General features: G+C 37.2%; 1 protein-coding gene across 1 annotated transcript in view; it reads left to right on the top strand.

Moving 5' to 3' along the window:
* The first annotated feature begins 1,532 nt into the window (after positions 1 to 1,532).
* Positions 1,533 to 19,582, top strand: part of AKNAD1 (AKNA domain containing 1) — a 704,598-nt gene continuing 686,548 nt past the window's right edge. The window contains exon 1 of the mRNA XM_044086883.1: positions 1,533 to 1,761. The gene's annotated coding sequence lies outside the window, so the exon portion shown is untranslated. The remainder of the gene's footprint in view (positions 1,762 to 19,582) is intronic.

Genomic DNA, 19,582 nt, shown 5'->3' on the forward strand with positions numbered 1-19,582 from the left:
GACCCAGTTTGGCTTCGTCAAGGGCAGATCATGCCTTTTGAACTTGGTCGACTTCTTCAAACAGTCACCAAGGCCATTGATGAGGGAAAGGCAGTCCATACAGCCTACCTTGACCTTGCAAAGGCTTCGACACAATACCCCAATCGGGTATTGTAGAAAAACTTACCAGCTTAAATGTAAACCCATATGTCACAAGATGGGTTGCAAACTGGCTTAAGGACAGAACCCACAGGGTTAGAGTTGCTGGCGCTATGTCAGACTCCAAGCCGGTCACAAGTGGTGTCCCACAGGGCTCGGTCCTTGGCCCCCTATTGTTCGGCATCTACTTCTCAGAAGTACAGGCCAACATGGGAGGACTTTGGCTGACAAAGTTTGCAGACGACTGCAAACTGGGCCATAGTGGAAAGTGCATCGGACACGGATATCCTTCAGAAGGGACTCACGGAAACAGATAGCTGGTGCCAGAGCCATGGCCTGAAGTTAAACTCCAAAAAATGTATAGTCATACCCTTCGGGAAAAACTAGGTAACCCCAAGCTACCATATAGGTGGCAATCCACTAAGCATAGAAGAGGTTATCAGGGACCTGGGGACCCAGGTTGACAGTGGCCTTTCTTTTGACACTCACGTTGCTAAAGTGGTTAGAAAGACCTTCTACATTGCCCACCTGATCATGAAGGGATTCACATCCAGATCTAGTGAGGTCATTGTTCCCCTGTACTCTTCACTTATCAGACCAATGATCGAGTACAATGCCCCATTCAGGATGTATCTCACCCGACATCTGCAGCAATTGGAGAGACCCCAAAAGTTCCTCACCAAAAGGATAAAGGGACTCCAAAATCTGTCATATGCTGCCAGATTGAAGAAACTCCAGCTCTATTCAGTTGCATACCGTCTGCTCAGAGGTGACATGTGCCTGACATACAAGGCCATGTCCAACCCGGAATTAATGGACATGCTCCACCTCAAAAAATCCAAATCCACCAAAACCACTAGAGCAAGCGACTTAAACCTTAGCACGGATATAAATAGGACGTGCTGGAGGGATAGATTTATCACTCAGAGACTCCCTATGCTGTGGAATAAAATCCCGGTCCATGTGAGGCAGAGCACCTCACTGGCTCTGTTCAAGAGAAATCTTGACCTGTGGATGGGAGATCGTACGTTTACCCCGGGAATCATCTCTGTGTCACTGCTGGACAGAGGCACAACAAACTAATGGGCACAGTATTTTTTCATATAAGGGGTGGCGTAAGCCACAAAACTTTGGGCTAGGCTTATAAATGCCTTAGGGCAGATAGCCTTATATAAACCTATGAACCTATAAGGGTGGCAGTGACAGGGTTATATATAGTCCGGAAAGGCCCAAGGGTCCCCAGCCTGACATCTGCTGGGGGCCCCCAAAATGCTAACACCGGCCCTGGTGGTAGGTTGAGAGCTAAGTGTAAGGAGTCCCGGCGCTAAAATGAATGATGGAATAACCATTCATGTACAGTTTTGACCCCACCAAAACACTGCAGCAGTAACAAGGCAGCGTGTCCTCACACCTTGCACTTCATTACTGCAGGTTCTACTTGGTTTATTTGAACGCGCACGAGGAGAAACGACGGTTTAGCTGCAGTACATTCGTCGATGGACAGCTTAACAGTCGACAGGTGTAATACTAATGGTTCGACTTACAGACGAAAAGTTTTAAATTTACAAAATGCTAAACCGACTGGGTCTTTGTAGAGCTCTAGTCGTATTACCTATCAGACAGGTAAAGTTATACTCAACTAATATTATGAAACCTTTTGATATTAATGAGATTCAGTTACGTTACACTGGCAGAAATTGCGAAGGCTGAAACTTTTTACTGATATTTTTTTATAATAACCGTGAGACTGTTAACTGAAAGAAGCTCTGCCATGAATGCGCTTGGGAACTCACAGTTGTACAGTATTTTGGTATATTGCTGAATGAAACCGGACGGTAACACACAGAATAACTTTTTAGTTAAATGACTTGCAAACTGTTAATTTCTTCTAAAACATATCATACAGGTATGCATCTGTGTCTGACCCTTTTTTATGAGCTATTTCTTATGTCCTTAAGCTGCGACACCTGGACGCAGAGGCGTCGCTTCTTAGTGTATTAGTATCACTGCTTTATTTTATCATTTTATGCAAATAGCTAAGGCTGCTCTACTTCTGAATCAGGATTCTTCTCGCACTACATTTCTTTGTACTGTGTGCTAAATATTTTAAATGGTCTGCCTCCGACTCTTTACAACCGAATGAGTTGAATTTGACACCGTAATGCAATACAGACAGCGTGTAAATATTTAATTATTTTCGACCAACTTCCAAATGGTTTGGTTAATAGTGTAGCAATAAGGCGGGGGTGACAAAGGTGCTTATCTTAAATTATATAGTTAAAAGGTACTGATATCACAATGTGCATCTACGAGGCTTACACCTTGCTTAGAAGAAAAACTGCCCTTCGTTCCACTTCGGAAAACGTGAGAAGGACAATCAAAGCAGGTGAAGCTAGTGGTGTGGTCTTCGAGGATTAGGTGATATTTTTATATGTATGATATTAGGGGTGTGCAAGCAGTCTCAGGAGTGACAACGCCAGTACGATTAAATCGTCACGTAGAAGAAATACAACCCATATCTACCTCGGACCCCACATCAACCACTTATTTTCATCTTCCGTGGGTGATATGGTATTATTTTAATATTATAAAGAAACGCTGCTTGGATAAACAGCAATACTAAAATATAGGCTATGGCTACTACAAACTAAACAGTTTTTTGTAGCTACTTGGAAGCTGAATAGCTAGGCGGATATCTGCTTTTGTTTAAAAAATAATCAATTTGCTTAATATATGGAAACTGAGATGTTCATGTTTTTGCACATATACTAGATCTCTATGCAAAATATCACTTATTTTGCGGACAACTGAATGCCGAATAAGGTTTGTATTTGTAGAATACTACAATCTCGTTTTGACCTAGTTATTTCGTGTTAGTTTGTTAAACAGTGTGAATAAGTAATGTCTGTATGTCACCTTTTTGCTCATTAATGAAAAGATAGGGAAATTATTTGGTTATTTATTTATTTATTTATTTATTTATTTGTTTGTTTGACATTTGTTAACTGGATTAATCCATCTGAGGCAATGGCCCGTTTTCAGCGGAGACCCGAGGAGGAAAGCTATAGCAATACAAACATAAAAAGATACATAGTAGGCAATATACAAAACCCAAAGAAAAACAGTGCAGCAATGCAACATAAGCAAAAATTAGATATGCAGTAATCAGGTGAGTGAAACAAATAACTGTAATAAAAATAAAACAAAATGAAGCTAATACTAGTACATTTATTATTAATAATAATTATTTATTTGCTTCTACATGCCCCTTTATAAAATTATGCTACAGTTTTAAGACATGTTTTCATGCACAAGATCTGTTCTTTCACCAAACACATCAAAATTGCACTCTTATGCCTTATAAGAAAGGTTTATATCCCCTTAACCCCCTTAATTTTAACATTCAATTCATGTATACAGGGTTAATGTGTGTGCTTTTCCTAGGGCAGCGATTTTTAATTTTCTGGGGAAAAACATTTCTGTAATTTGGACTGTTTTAAGTACTGCAAAAAGCATGACATTTAATGGAATTTGGCAATATGAGGTCAAAACACTCCATCATGACTAATATTTCTTCATGGTGCCTCTTTAAAATGTAAGGACTTTAAGTACCATAATCAAAATTATGGGACTACAAGGACAGATGAAGGAGATATGCAGTAAGTCTGAGGTTGTGGCACCCCAGAGTATTCCACTTTGCCTGAGACATAGAGATCTTGAAATAAGTCTCTCTCTCTCCCTCCCTCTCTCTCTCTCTCTATATATATATATATAAGAGTAGTAGGATTACAGGGTACAGGGGGTGAAGCCCCCTTGCAAAAATTCTTGAAAGGGGTAAAAAGCTTTTTAAATTTTCTGTTTTGTGTTTGAATCACAGTTTCATTATCAAAGTTTTGTGAATCACTAGTCTTGCAGTTCTGACTGGGAACATATCGCTTCATATTTGCTACTTGCAAAATTGTTCATTTGCTTTAATGAGTATTCTGTATATTAGAATATAAATCTATTTATTGAGTTTTAAATATATATTTGGTTCACTTACCTGTTAATTTGGATTAAGATTACAGTCAGTGGAGTGTAATAGGAATGTCTGGTTAAGTGACTTGTTCACAGTTGCAAAACAGACAAATGGGAGTTTCAAACCTAGGACTACGTAATGACACGTGTTGACAGCTCAAAGCTTTAATTTGTGGTAAATATCTGGCTGCTTAATTGCGTTTATATATATAGATGCTCTAAAACTGTAATGGAATAAATGTAAATACATGAATGTATATTTAACAATCATGTTTATAACCCCTGGAATTACAGCTTTAAACATGGAATTTAATTTTCTAAACTACTGCAAAATCAACATCCGTTTGCAATACAATATATTTAAATCAGTATTAATAGAATACAGATCATAACTAGTAGCCTAACTAGAAGTGGTGTCGTAGGAGTAAAAAACACCTTTATTTGCTGATTTAAAACAATTAAACTAATATACAATTATTGCAATTATTTTGGTACTTTTCCGTTAACAGGGCAGCAGGCAAAATAGATGGTTGATGTCAACTCACTGCTGCTTAGTTTTCCCTGCTTTTAAATTTTTCTTCATCCCGACAGTCCTACTGATTTTGTGACATCTCAGTAATGCTTATTTCATTGTTGTGCCTGGTTTTAAATTTGCCTTTGTTGTCAGAGTACTATGGCTTTTTGCTCGGACTGTAGTGCTTGATGTGAAGTCACTGAAGCTGTTTTTTTTGCGGGTTTTACATTTGTCTTCATTGTGAAAATCAGTGATTTGGTCAGATGTCAGTACTGCATGTTGGACTGCTGTGTTCTGCTTTTAATTTTGTCTGCGTTCACAGAGTACTACTGATTTTTCATCAAGACTCACTGCTGCTTATTTTGTTTTTGTATTGTGGTTCTCATTTCGCGTTTCGTCTCGCACTGTTACTCATTTCGTCTAAAGTCAGTACACTGATAGTTTTAGAAAAAATCCCTGTTACTTCCTAAAATGGTATAAATCACAGACTTAATTTTGTTAAAAAAATAAGGGAGTGCTCCTCTTGCTGAACGTCTCCTGATTTGTAAGGATAACTGTGTTAACAATTGTAATTGTGTGATGCATTTCTGTCAACCGAAACGCACAGAAAATGGAGGCAAAGCCCTTCAAAAATGAGGAACATCTGTTGAAAGTGTGAAGTGAGAATGGGGAGAAAGCACTTTGAGAAACAGGAACATCAAGTGAAAATGTCACCATGTAGTTAGGTTAACAGTCGAGGTAGTTCTCCGTCTATATTTTGAGGCAACATGTCTGTTTCCCGATAACTGCTGCCCCATTAACGGAAAAGTTATACCACCTTCTGCAAAGTCTCCCGATCATATTTTTCACAAAGTAACTTTCCCACTGAATAAATCAAAGCAAATCCTACATCCATTTTGGCACTGATGCAAATGCTATGAGACTCCACCATACATATTGTATTAACGCACATTTTGCCTGCTGCCCCGTTAACGGAAAAGTACCATTATTTTTTATTTAAAAATAGTGGCACAAAATTTTCCTAGGGTGGTAGCAGAGTTTAAGAAGGGGGTGTACAGAACAAAATAATTTGCATAAAGTGGCACATTATATATGTACTGATCCTAATAAAATATACACATATCACCATTACATAAATCCATGTATTGACCACAGAATGTGCATGCGTATTGTGCATGTATTTATGAGCCATTGAAACATTCAACTTCATGATATGTGCATGATGATGTCTGCCCTAGACAGTCAGAAACCTAACCCCTAAAACTTCACCACTGCAGACAATCAGAAGCCTATCCCCGAGCCCTTAGCTAGGGTTAAGTTAAAAAAAAAACAACTATAGATAAAGTATGTATAGAAAATGACTCCTCTACAGGTGAGCATCAGTAGCCAAAATGGAAAAAAAAACTGAAGAGCACAGTGTCAGTCTGTGTTTTTCATAGGAAATCATTGGAGGTGCAATTTCTGAGTTTGCACTAGCAATGGTTCACTTGTTTTGGGAAATTTCTCCCTTCTTTGTATTTGTGATTATGGAGTTAGTGTATATATAAGTTTGGGTCGTGGTGGCTTGCCACCACATTGGGGAGTGGAGGAGGGAACACTGACAGTTAATTTTTTTGTCCTTCTGTGTTCTAGGCATTATTTTTCTGCATTTCAGCTCCTTGTTGTAGTGGCAGTTGATGTTTCATAGTTGAACCATTAAACATAAACATTAGCAACTCCAAAATATCTGCTCCACTTGAATCAATCTCATATACAAATCTGAAACTTTGCCCTTATTTAAAAAAAAAACAAACAAATAAATAAAAGTAGTAAAGATAGTTTAAAAAAAAGAAACAACCAATAATAAAATAGTATTACTGGCAAAACTGTGCCAATTCTAAAGAACTAAAGTAAAGAAAATTAAACAGGAATACTGTAAGTGCTATAGTCCCAGTTGCTTGAAGACAAGTCTCTTGCAGACAGCTGCTTACACTCAAAATTGAGTATGAGTTGAGCAAAGCAGCTGCCACATAGCAACTGCAACTGTTTGTGTGCTAGTTAAGGAAGTGCTCCTGAGCTACGTACAGTGGGAAAGGGAACAAGGAGGGAGATTTTAGGTTTAGGGAGGAAGAAGGGGATTTTAGGTTTAGGGAATGATCTGGGACTTTAGGTTTAGGGAAGGGGAAGGGAGTCTTAGGTTTCTGGAGCAATGAAGGAGTTTAGGTTTAGGGAGAGTAAAGGGGATTTTCAGTATAGGGAATGATCAGGGAGTTTAAATTTAGGGAGGGAGTGGGGACTTTGTTTTTGTAAATATTGTAATTTTTGAAATATTTGTGTTGTGTCTTACAAATATTTCATCAAAACATTGAGTTCACAAAAATTTTAAATAATGATACAATGTTGTGTGACACCAGTCCTTAAGTAGTAAAATATCCCTTATTGCCAACATTTAAATAATTCTAAAAAGATTAGAAAATATGTAACAAATAGGTATAAAACCTCACACCAGAGACAACACATTTATTTATTTTTTTTTATAAATTTGAGTCATGTGTGTCAACCTTAATTATTTTAAGAAATGTACTAAAATGTATGTGTTATAACAGAAATGATCTTCATTTATACAAATTTGTAGGTTTATTTGAAATGACTAAAACAGCCAATAAATCCGCTATTGTAAAACAAGTAAGAATTTGAAATAGTGTCCTTCCTATAACCCTTTGACACAAACTCATTATTTTCCACAGTCAAATATACATCTAAATAGTGTACCATTGGAGCACTGTGCTGATAAGTGAATTTCAAGAAAATGGTAGTGTTGGATATGTAGGTCAAAAGTAAATCACCGTCTTCTAGACTACCTCCATATCAAAAACATATCGTCCAACAACCTACAATAGTTTGACTGTGAATGGGAATAGTTTGTACCTAAAATATATTGTTTCTTCCAAGTAAGCATAACTAAATTTGCAAATATGAGGGCACAAACCACCCGTATTTCTACACCACTCACTTGTCTGTAAAATTCCCCTACAAATTTAAAAGGTTGTTAAGAAGAACTAATTCCATTAAATTGACCAGGAATCTAACTTCCCTTGTGTCAAAAGAGTTGTGATCTACCAAAGCTTCTTCAAAAAATTGCATACCTGTATTGCAAGGAATGCATGAAAAACGATTGATAATGTCAGTCATTAAGAAACTGTTTTGTTCTCTCCAAAGTTTGGGGTCACTCTAGCAAAAAGTCCCATGAATATCACAAGATGTGGAGATTTTTTTACAAAAATTTTAACTTCCTGTTGATATAGACTACCAAGGGATAAGTCTTTGATTCTTGGGAAGCTGCACTTAATCTGTAAGGTGGATCCGCTACATGCTTATGCATGTTTGGAATACCAAAGTCAGCTGGAATCAGGGGGGTTGTACAGAAAACTGTATTATTCAAATACCTTGTGTTAAAACATCTTCCAAAAATAGATTCATGTTTTTGTACACCACATTGATCTCATTCTTTGAGATCAGTGAGTAAGATGTATTATCTTGGAACATATTGAAAATCTTAATTACATAATCTACCTGATTAGCAATCATCACACCCCCACTCTTGTCTAGTTTCATAACTCTTTCTGATTTGTCGCTAGTTAGTTTGTCCAATAAAAAAGTTATGAACATTGCAGATAGACAACGCTTACCTTAGGGCAGAGGTACACAAGCTCCAGGCTACGGACTGGTACCAGGCCATACAGAAAGTATAAAAAATGTTTTATGTTGGGTGCCCGACTGTTCAGAAAAAGGTGTATATGTGTATGTATATATGTGTATGAGTGTTTTTATGTTTCTGTCTGCATGTGTGAGTGAATGCGTGCATGAAAGCAGAATGTATGTGTGTGTGAAAGCAGAAGAGACTGTGTATGTATGTATCAGACAGAGTGAACTTTGAGACTGATCGAGCTGTTATTTTACATTTGCTAAGCAGCACTCTGACAGTGGCAGCATCAGTTAAGATGTTTACGTACCTCTCAACCATACCTTTCAACCTCTCAGCACGAGAAAAATGGACAGAGCCATAAATAACAGGGGACAAACGACCAAAAATAAGGACAGATTTTAAAAATGGCTCTTATAAACTTAGAAAGTCGCTAGAACAACAAGGTTTCCATTGGCATGTATACTATCTTAATGATATAAATATTGAAACTCAAATGCCTGTAATTATTTAATGACTTCAATCCCCAGTCATTTGCCAGAAAACTACACATTTTATGAGGATGGGACCAAACACAGAGCCAAAAATCTGGACATTCTACAAAAATCTGGGCAGTTGAAAGATATGCTCTGTTGACTCTTAGCTCAATATATCTGGATAAACCTAAAATAAATGGGGGACAAAGGCTCAAAATAGGCACACATTTTACTTGATTATTAGGATTTGTGTTAGCATACATTTTGTGAAACAGAGATGCATGTGAGGGAGTGAGTGAGAGCGACAGTTAAAGAGGTTTGCGTACCTCTGGACCTTTCAGCTGAAGAAATCTGGATAAACTCTAAAATAAAGATGGAACAAAATCTCCAAAATAGGATCAGATTTTAATTACTGTTCTTATAAAATCACAAAATTGCATAAATAAAAGGATTTGCATTAGTATGAATTTTCTGAAGAAAATAATAGTGTGAAACTCAAATGTATGCCATTATTTAGTAAATTCAATCTCCAAATGCTTTAGTAAATGCCTGGATATTTTTAAGTGTCATATTTTGGATGTAAAATGCTTCCTCCAACAGCCTTAACATATATTACAGCAAGCTTGAAATATTAGGCAAAGGACCTATTTTACATCAAAAATATAACAAAAAAATACTATAATACTTAAAAAAAAATAAGTAAGTACAATTACAGAAAGCCCATTCTCTAAGCACAATAATGCCCTCCAGGGTGTGTGTTAATGTGTAATTAATACCCTTCCAGGGGTGTAGAGGCCCAATGCTGCATCATTAATAACACATTAACACATACCTTGTTGGGCATTATTGCTTGCTTATTATGCACACGAGATGGCTGGTCTCTGGAAAATTGTGTTACATGAAATCAGTCCATGATGCAAAAAAGGTTGCAGACTGCAGCTTTGGAGAATGTTTAAGTAAAGAGAAATCCCTAGGGGCTTGAGAATTTACAAATTTCCATTTGGGGTACACAAAGGAACTAAAGAATTCTTTGCCTTAATAGACATGTTTAACAGACATAGAATTGAGTTAGTAAAATTTATTGTTAAAGTTAACTCTACTCATACTGAGACTTTAATGAATGAAGTGACCTTGTATGAAGTGACCTTGTTGAACAATGCCATTATTAATGATTTATTCTTTGATGATTATTATAATAGATATGACAATATTTTTAAATTTGTTAACAATCACTCTTTATCTGTGGTCAGGAAAAAGGAAAATACATTTAGAGACAATAAAGACTATAAGGAAAGCAAAGCAATATCCTTTAATAGAAAGGGCAGGCAAATAAAGAGAAAATTTGGAGGAGTTAGGCTATTCACATTTTAATTTGGAATGTTTGCAGGAGAATGCTTGTATGAATTCTAATAATGCTGAGAATGTAGAACAAGGTGAGAGTGTGACAGACGTTTTAGGTTTTCATCCCTGGGAATTTCCCCCATTACCCAGGAGATTGGAAAGGATAAAAAAAACAAGTGGGAAGGGCTCAATCAAATTTTCACTATCAAGCCAGAATATTAAGAGGTAGAGGGAGTTTTCGAGGACAAGCAATAAAGAAAGGGTAGAATTGGTAGCTCAGAGTGATGACTGTGATATTGCAGTATCCTGTGAAGATAGAGTTTTTACTAAAAAAGTTTCCATATATTTCATTTTAGTGATCTGTCATTTAGCGAACTGATCTCATTATTTAATTTAACTAACTTCCATTCGTTATCCTTATGGAAAAGATCATGGGATGTACTTTGATGGTCTGACAAGAGTTCTTTTATGGGTATTTCCAATACATCGCAGTATGCTGATGAACTATTCAGTGATGTGCATCCTGGTGTGACAAACTATAGGGTTAAAAGAGACCTATATAGGTTGTTTAACACACCTGCATTTGAGTTTTCTGCATCTGTGGATTTTCCTCTGGAAAAGGGTTCTCTTTCAACACAATTCAAGTCTTCTGAACAGTTACTCATTAGGTATAAAAGCCTTCATTTGGACAAAGCTTTTTTGACAAAGTTGGTCTCTTGAAACTAAGTCCCTAAGGGTTTGAGACTTTGAAAGTTTCGGGTCAGGACGGAAGTTGGCTCTACAATGAACAAACAGTTACTGGAGCTGTTCAACAGTCAGGAACTGAAATGATGAAAATCATTGTTCAGGACAATGAACGGAAGTCAGTTAAATTAAATAATGAGATTAGTTCACTGCATGACAACATCACCAGCGACTTGCTATTTCCATCCCAAATTCAAGCTTACAAACAAATTGATCGACAATGTGGATAGAATGGTGCAGATGAATTGGGATAGGAAAGTGAAAAAAATTGGTGAGGGATTCTTGAGACTACACTGATGAGATGGTATACCTCAGACCTCATGGAAAAGATCTGGGAATGTACTTTGACAGTCTAGATTTGTTTTGGGTTCATTAAACTGCTGTCACATTTGTTAAACACTCAGTATTGGATTGTGCAACTTGCGACTGATGCTATCATCATCTTGTATCAGTAAGTATAAATGAACTAGATGACTTCAAACAAATAGCAGCTGAAAGAATAAATACCAAGTAGTACAAAAGTGTTTAAGTGCTTTTTGTTTCACAAATGTCAGAACTTCTTCAGATAAAAACTGAAGAAGCTCTGACATTTGTGGAATGAAAAGTGCTTAATAAACACCTTTATACTACTTGGTAATCATCTTGTATCCCCATATCACATTGCAGCAGTATTAATATATCTATATCTTTGTGTTTAGGTACACAGGTACGCAATGAAACAAGCTAATGGTAACCAAAACAATCTTTGTTAACTCATTCAGAAAAGTCAAATTCAGTTCTTTTTTCCAGAAAATGCCATGAATTTTGAATGAATGATATATTATAATAAACCTGTCATTGAACCACCTACAGAAACAATGGGAATTTGGTTATTGAGGTACTTTATTCTAGCCCCTGTTTGACTGTTTCACTCATTTTATATGTTTCCAAATTCATATGCAGTAAGTTCATATTTATTACATTATTAATATAAACATTTCAGGTATTTTAAAGATATATGTTTGACACACATGATTCAGTTTTATGGTATGTGCTTTTTATATTTATTATTTGCTTGGCTATGTGTCTTTTCTCATTGTTTTTCAGATTTTTTTAACATTTACAATATGGGATATTTTATTGCCTAGATACTTATATTAAGTCATTTTGTAATATTTTTATTGAAAGCTTTTGTTTGATGTTAATTAATTGATTGTTTTGCTAATTAGATGAAGAAATACAATAGAGAGAAGAGGTAAAATGAGAAAACTTGAACAGAACATGACCCAACTAGGGAGTCATAATTATTGATTACATAATTCCAGTAAGTTAAAACCATGGACCGGGAGTAGAAAATGAAGCATAAGAGGGTATTCCACTTTTCTTGATGATGATTTCATTATCACTCACTGCTCAAAGAAGAGATGAATTCTTTGAATTTTGGAGCCTCATTTTTTACCCAAATCTTTGACTTTTTTTTTCGTTCCATTGTGAAAATAGTCTATAATAAATAGTAGTCCTCCTTCGTTAAATAAAAATCAGTATTAATTTTATATAATACAAGCATTTTATCAATATTAAATTTGTCAGACCATGGTACCTTGAAGCAATGATTGACTTTCCAATAATATTAATTTAGCATAATATTCAGTCATATATTATATGTGATGAATCTGCTTTAATTAATTGTTTACATTTCCAACATTCAACCTTGCAATTTTTATCTTAGCTATTTTAACTGGTGTAATGAAGGTTCTTTGCACATGTGCAAGTGCAGGTCCTTCACTTAAAAGTAGAGAGGTGCTTTTAACAGAGTATAAATATAGATCTTATTTTTAGATGATACATTTTCCTTATCCTCAAGTAAGATAAAGCAACAACATGTATTATTTAAGGCAAATTTAGAGAAGATATCAGAAATTTAGAGAAGTTTTGCGTATGTTTATAATGAAAACAAAATAAAAATGTTTTTGGAAAAAAAAAAGAAATTTAGAGAAGTCAGTAAAGATAAGAAAGAATATCAGAATGATTGTTTCCTTTATATATTTTAAAGATATTCTACTAATTTGAAACTTTTTTATTTTCATAATGCAAGGATTCCGAAAACCTTTCATGAGTACAAGCTCTTAACCCATGTATTAATACCCAATCCAAAATGCGCATATTATATTGTAAATTATATCTTTAGTATGCATAAAAGACCCTTCATCATAGGTTTATAGGTTTAAAACAATTACACCATCCATTTTTTTCTCTTCCATTGAATTATTTTTTTGTATATATGCATTTTCTAGTAAATTTGTGGAAGAAAAAAAAAATAAACCACATTTTCAAATTTACTGTCCCACAATAGAAGATTTCAAAGTATTTTGTTTATTATTGATAGACTGTGCAGGAGAATATATGCTATACTGGATATAATTACTTAAAATTAACCATATGCTATTATCTATTAGCTCTACATATATATTTGACATCTTCATTTTCTAAAGGTTAAAAAAATGAGGTTGTAATGTTTTCCGGTTTGCAGTATAATTATTGTCAAGTCAATTTACTATAACTTTAAAAAGGGTAGCTTTTACATAGCATTTCAAATAAGGTAACTTTGTTCCTCCAAATTCCCAAGGTCTTATATGTTGACTATAAGCTATTTTTGGTTTTTAGGATGTGATAAGAAACTCAAGATTTTGTTTCTGAATAATTTGAGATGATTTCCACTTGGAATGAGAGCTGTTGCTTGTATAATATAAAGCACTTTAGGAAGAATAACCAGGGGTGGCCACTGTGGTGCAGCGGTTAGCGTTGCCATCTCTTAGCAAGAGGTTCTCCGGTTCGATCCTCAGATGGGGTGCCTTCTGTGCGGTGTCTGCATGTCCTCCCTGTGGCCGCATGGGTTTCCTCTGGGTGCTCCGGTTTCCTCCCACGTCCCAAAGACATGCTGTAGGTGGATTGGACACTCTAAATTGGCCCTAGGTGTGAGTGTGTGCATGTGTGTGCCTTCTGTGGAAGGTTGGGCACTGGTCTGGGAACTCAACACCGTAAAACTCCACTGCCAAGCATGAGCGGGCAGGTGATCCGCTCTGGCGACCCCTAACCGGGAAAAGCTGAAAGAAGAAGAAGGAAGAATAACCAGCTTGATAAGTTATAGTCTGTATTCAAGGGAAGTCTTTTATTGCAAAAGGAGAATAAACTAGAAAATTCATCCAATATTCTTTTGTAGTTTGTATGTCTAATATGTTCTTCATATTGATGACTGCTGCTCACTGCTGCAGTAGGCTAAGTTGTATAGTTTATATCTCACATAAGATATAATAGCCTGACAGCTGACAGAAGGACTGGCAGTTTCTCCCATGGTCAAGATGAAAATAATGCTTGTTTCCTGAGGAAGCTTAGAAGCAATAGTTAGTAAAACAAGAAAGTCACTAAAAAGTAACTTTTTTCCAGGAGAAAAACATGGTAAAAAGCATTTCAAATACTTTCCCCAGCCTCTGAAAGTAAATTAAGCATGTTTTTTTCCACAAAAATGTAGTTCTAAATAAACTTTTTGCCACTAAAAGTCTTTTTTGCAAGACTTTAGAGGTATGAAACTTTAAGTAACTAGCTTTTCAAAAAAAAAAAAAAAGAAGAGAAAGTTAAATTATTTTAATTATTTCAATTTTGCTTAAATAGCTGAGTTGCACTTAGTGACCTGTGTATTAATAATACTTTATACTTTTCTGCTGTGTTCCATCTGTTTGCATTTTTAGGTTTGTTGTGGGGCCTTAGCCTTATATTTTTATTAACAGATTAACAGTTGTTGGAAGATTGTGTTTCTGTGTTATTCTACCTTCTATTTCCACAAGTAAGTAGAATTACTTGTAAAATCTAGCCATTTGAATTTTAAATCTTCCTGGCTAAAAGTCTTGCAGTTTAATTCACAGTTGCAGTTGAGCTGTGTACTCCTGTGAGATTTTGAGCCTTAGTAATTTATTATTGCACTTGGTTTCCTCTATGAGGGCTAGGAGGCTGGTAAATTTCTACATAGTCTGATGCCTTAAACTGTAACAGAATTGTCTCAGTCTGTGTTTCAGTGTTTTTATAGTCTGCTTATCTTTTGCCTGCTTAAAGTTGCTTTCTGTGTCTGCCCCACCACCCACAAACACACTTAAGTTTCTGAAAGAGCTCCAGAATTGCCTTTATTTGATTGTATACCTGTCTAGCTATCCTGGCTGGTTTTCTCCAAGCCTCTCACTTCTTCTTCGATCATCTGTTTCCATTTCTTCCTGTCCTCTGCATCTTCCTTTGTCACACCTACCATCTGCATATCCTATCTCACCACATCCATAAACTTTTTCTTAGGCCTTCCTCTTTTACTCTTATGTGTCAGCTCCATCCTTAGCATCCTTCTCCCAATATACTCAGTATCCCTCCTCAACACATGTCCAGACCAACATAATCTCGCCTCTCTGGATTTGTCTCTAAACCATCCAACCTGATCTGACCCTCTAATATACTGATTCCTAATCCATCCATCCTCATCATACCCAATGCAAATCTTAACAGCTTTAACTCTGCCACTTCCAGCTCTGACTCCTGTCTTTTTGTCAATGCCACCATCTTCAACCCATATAACATAGCTGGTCTTACTACCCTCTTGTAGACCTTCCCTTTCACACTTACTGGTGACACTATTCTCCACCAACTCCACCCTGCCTGTACTCTCTTCTTCACCTCTCTTCCACACTCACCATCACTCTGAACTGTTGATCTCAAGTATTTAAACTAATCCACGTTGACCAACTCTACTTTCTGCATCCTCACCATTCCTCTATCCTCCCTCTCATTCACACACATATATTCTGTCTTATTCCTGCTGACCTTCATTACTCTCCTCTCTAGAGCATATCTCCACCTCTCCAGGGTCTTTTTAACCTGTTCCCTGCTTTTATGACAGATCAGTGTCATCCGCAAACATCATAGTCCACAGGTACTCATGTCTGATCTCGTCAGTCAACTTATCCATCACCATTGCAAATAAGAAAGGGGTCAGAGGTGATCCGTGATGTAGTCCCACCTCTACCTTGAACACATCCATCACTCCTACTGCAGACCTCACCACTGTCACACTACCCTTGTACACATCCTGTACCACTCTTACATACTTTGCTTCCACTCCTGACTTCCTCATACAATATCACAACTCATCTCTAGGCAGCCAGTCATACACTTTCTCTAAGTCCACAAAGACACAATGCAACTCCTTCTAACCTTCTCTGTACTTCTCCATCAACACCCTCAGAGCAAACATCACATCTGTATTACTTTTTTCTGGCATGAAACCATACTGCTGCTCACTAATCATCACCTCCCTTCTTAACCTTGCTTTCACTACTCTTTCCCATAACTTTATGCTGTGGCTGATCGATTTTATCCCTCTGTAGTTACTACATCTGTGCACATCACCCTTATTCTTAAAAATCGGTACCAAAACACTTCTTTTCCACTCTTTGGGCATCCTCTCACTTTCCAAGATTTCATTAAATAATCTGGTTAAAAACTCCACTGCCATCTCTCCTAAACACCTCCATCTTTCCACAGGTATGTCATCTGGACCAACAGCCTTTTCATTCTTCATCTTGTTCATAGCTGTCCTTACTTCCTCCTTGCTAATCCTTTGTACTTCCTGATTCACTATGTGGGGATTCCACTTTTATTGTTACTGTTGTTTTATAATAAGGTTCTTACCTCCACCCCTTATGAAAATCTGATTTCCAAAGTCTCTCCTTCCCCGCATTCATTGCTGTAGACTGTTCTATAAACTATTTATGTACTCTTCCCACCCATTGCTTTCCATAGATTCATGATTCTGAGTGCCTACCTATCAAGCCAGTATTGTTCTTGAGTAAACCTACTTTACTACATATTCTTTCCTGCTCATTTTCCAGGAGCTCAGCAAAGATTGTAATCATGGCCTGCATTCAAGAAGGGTTTTACTTGTATCCACTGCAATTTAGGCAAAGTTAAGTGCTTTTGATTACTAAATCATAAGTTATTTTTAGTGATTGCAATTGTTTCCTGCTTTTATGTGTGCATTTCATTGATGTTTTTTTTTAAATAAAAATGTTCTTCCTCTGTTATTGCTTTAAGATTGTCTTGAAATTGCCTTCAGCAAGGGATTCCCAGCTAGTTGTGTAAGTGGTTTGTGGTAGCATTGCACTTGTAGATCCCTTCTACAGTTCTGCTGTGTTTTTATATTAGGAGGACTGTGTGTATTCATTTTGTGGCAGGAAGTGTTTTTCTGGTCTATCTGAGTTGGGGCATACATAAAATAAACTCGCAGTGTTGTCATTTTATTGGCCAGCAGGCTCATTAGTTAGTTTTCTTTTTTTCTCTCTCTGCTACTATAAATTGGGTGTGTTTGTGTGGGGTTAGCAGTGCCCTGTACAGTAGCAAACACCTAGAAAAAAGGTTAATAAAAGTGTACCCTATAAAGCAGCAATATAGCGCAAACACCTTGTGCACCAGTAAGTTTAGAGCAGCTAGATGGGAGTCAAGTGGCAATACCTACAGATTTAGTTAAATTCAGTATTGTGTAAACATTAAAGTTAGTAGAATTCAGTACTGTTTAGCATAATTTGCTCCTATAAAATATCCTTAATAGCCTTCTATCCCCAATACACCACCCCCTTATAGCTCACAAATAAAAGGATTGAACAGTATGGATATGCAATTTCCTAACTTCTGTGTAGCCAACTTGGTGGATATGGGCATCCTGAGACAATGTAGCAGTTATCTCATGTTTGATGACAACAAATTAATCATTAACAAAGCAGACACAGAACAGAATGGGAGAGGTGTACTTACACAGTGACTCTGGAGGGTAAACTGTAGCATAGAAGTACACATCAGGTTCTTGATACCACACACACACACAAAACACCTAATTCATGTAGTACATAACACACACATACACAGACTAATGTATGCTGAGAGGCTTAGAAGCATTCTTCCTAAACAGCAAATATCACCCAGATCACTCGTTGTCAAAGCTATGCCTCAGCAAGCCAAAACACACTCATTAAAAAATAACATCTAACACCATACATACTGTCTCTCTCAGTGGAGTCCCAAACACTAAGCCCCTAAGGCAGGCAACCTCACTTTCCAGAACTCTCATCATAGGGGACTCCTTTCTAAGATATACTGATGCCCCACTAACCAGACTTGAACAAGGAAAATATAACTCAGCAGTTGTTCAGAACTTGTTGTAAGTACTAAATAAGCTACAAATTACTACAACACTCAACCTTCCTCATTACCTAGAGGAAAACAGTTTTTGTACATACTTTCCTCACTTGCTTAGAGAAAAAACAGCTCTTGTACTCACTTTCCTCACTTATCTAGAGGAAAATAGTTTTTTATTCAGGCATGTCCAAGGGTCAGCTGCCAGTGTTCTCTCCTATCTATCTGATGAATCTGGGCATGTTGGGGCAATGTAGCAATTGCCACATGTACACAGACAACCCTCTCCTCCTACCACCCAACACTACAACCTGTGAAAGTTGTACTTATCTAGCCAAACTGGTGGTAAAGCTCTCTCCAACCAAGACTGAACTTGACAGTCAAGAGGAGAAGGTAAACACTTGCACCACACCACACCACACTCATCACATAGTCCCACTAATCCTACACCACCAAAATCCACACACAGAAACACAAAAACATTCATGGAGGCTCCCCCAACACAACCTAAATGACACATAGCCCACAGACTCAGTGTGCCACTCAACCACAGCCCATAAGGCAAAACAATATAGTCAAGCACACTGATGTCTCACTCACCAGGCTAAACAAGGAGAAGGTTACTGTCAGCTGTCTGTCAGGTGCCAGGATCTGTCCATGTTGGTGTGGAAAACAGACATAAAAGAGCTGTTTGATCTTGTAGCCCAGGCAGGTATGACCCTAGCCCTGAGTAGCATCCTGCCATCACCCAGAATGATGCCGCAGTACAAGGACAAAATGATTGACTTCAACAATTGGCTAAGCTTCTGGTGTCATTCTAAGCTAACATGGTCAACAGACCACAATGCTTTGCCAAAGATGACCTGCACCTGTCACCCCTGGGATTCCAGATACTGGCTAAGGCTCTTGCCGCCCCTATAGTGCCTTTTTTAGGCAAGGTTCAAATGACAAATTCACTACTGTAACAGAAACAAGAAAGCAAAAACTGAGGGTAATGCTACTCAATGCTAGAAGTCTAAATCTCAAAATGCACTCCTTCGAGGCACTCCTTAAAATGGAGAACATCGATATCTGTGCAGTGACTGAGACCTGGTTCAAGGCTCCAGAGAGCACTCCTGCATTACCAGGCTATAACTCATACCACACTTTTCAGCCATCTAACCTGGACTGGAACACCAAAGGCGGAGGTGTGTCCATATTCATTAAGGATATCCACACCTCCACGCTAGTTGCTCAGCGTAATGCATCCGAGGTTATCCAAGTGCAACTAACTCTGGGCAAAACTGAAATCCAAATTGTAGCTTGCTACAGATCCCCCACCATGCTCCAAGATTCCCACTCTTCTTTTCTTGATATACTGGAAAATATTAGGGTTCAACCAACCACCCTAATAATGGGCGATTTCAACTACCCCATCATTAACTGGGAAAACTACTCATGTACCAACACCTTCGCTCAATGCTTTCTGGA

Source organism: Protopterus annectens, chromosome 10.part0 (genome assembly GCF_019279795.1).
Source record: "Protopterus annectens isolate FY-2018-M chromosome 10.part0, PAN1.0, whole genome shotgun sequence".
Lineage (NCBI taxonomy): Eukaryota > Metazoa > Chordata > Ceratodontiformes > Protopteridae > Protopterus > Protopterus annectens.